The following is a 1,560-nucleotide window of genomic DNA, read 5'->3' on the forward strand; positions in this document are numbered from 1 at the left end:
GTTTTGAATGCAAGGGTGGACCTTTTGTTTGGCACAGTTAGAACGCAAAGGTATTCTCTGCGTTTGAGATTTTGAATGCAGGACTGAGCCCGTTGTTAGAGTTTGGCAACGTAGGTCTGGTCCATCACTCTGACTTTGAACACACCCTTAAATTGTTGTATTTTAATCTCCTCATTATTTTCGTAAACGCAGGCTCTGATCCCGCGTCTTATCAGAAGTCTAAATGACTATCATGATGACGAGGAGACCACACTTAGATGGGAGTTTCAGAACTCCGTGCCTCCCACTGTGGTTGCATATAAATAGACTTGATCAGTCTCATCAAAGGCCCATAATGCTTATAATTTCATCTTAAGCCATTAAACGAGTTTCTTCTCATTGGTTCCAGAGCTTCATCAACTCTTCTCGAATATCTCCAATCATCTATGACCATGACTTCCATGGATTCTCGCTGGAGGGAGAACGTAGAGACAACCCACAATGTGCCGCCATCGGGGGACATCTCTGGATCTGCATCTGGGTCGCCGCTGACACCTCCATCACCGATGTCTGATCGTCGAGGTAAGTAACGTTATTGTTTACTTGTTTTGATGAGTTTTTCTCAAAACCATGAGTGGGTTCCTGGTTGATGATGATGAAGACTGTTCGTCTCCTCAATTCCGAACACAGAGGTAATCCTTTGTGTTAATGGGGGAACCGAAGGGTCAATCCCTTCGTTTTGAAACGCGAATTTAATCTGCTGTGTTTGAAAAGTATAACGCGGGTTTAATTCTCTTCTCTTAGGAAAATGTAACGCAGATTAGATTCTTGCGTTCAAATCGATTCAACGCGAGTTTAATCCTCTGTGTTTGGATTAGTCTTTTAGGAATTTTATTGACTTCACTTTTGCTTGCTTTGTAGTGCGAGACGAGGTGCTTGCCACTGAGCAGATCATTATATATGACTCGGGGTCCACCCCTCAAATCCAACCCATCTCCATGATCCTCCCCAACGAGGATCATGAGAGGGTGACCCTCGAGTCGTATTATCTGAGACCCGGTTGTACTATTTTTCTCCTCAAGCGTTTGGAAAATAAGGTGAAACAGGCATTTTCCATCGTGGATCATGGTTGGGGTTCTTTCTCTGAATTCCATGCTTCTATCGAGGAAAGCTTAAGTACCCTCGCTTGTGTCAACCTTTGCCATGCTCTGTGGTGCGTGGAGAAAATCCACCGTTACACGGGCGCTATTCGCTTCTTGGAAGAGCTGAGGCACACAGACTTAAGGCCGCGGATACAGCAGGCCATAAGTGATGCTCGGATGAAGAAGAAAGTTGATGATAAAGCTCAAGGTTGTAGCATTTCGGAGAAGAAGGCCTTGATCTGGAGCCTGCAGAAGCAACGTCACCATGCAAGAGCCTGGTTTGCTGCAGGGGAGCTAACCCCAGAAGATTTTGACCTGGGGGATGCCACTCTCTATGCTACGGTTCAAGCAGAGAAGGAGGCTATTCAAGCACTGCAACGGGAAGCTTCTGCTACTACTACGCTCATCGATGTTTAACTTCGAAAGAAGGTCGAAGAGG

The sequence above is a fragment of the Asparagus officinalis genome, unplaced genomic scaffold, assembly GCF_001876935.1.
Source record: "Asparagus officinalis unplaced genomic scaffold, Aspof.V1 AsparagusV1_Un244, whole genome shotgun sequence".
NCBI classification, from domain to species: Eukaryota; Viridiplantae; Streptophyta; class Magnoliopsida; order Asparagales; family Asparagaceae; genus Asparagus; species Asparagus officinalis.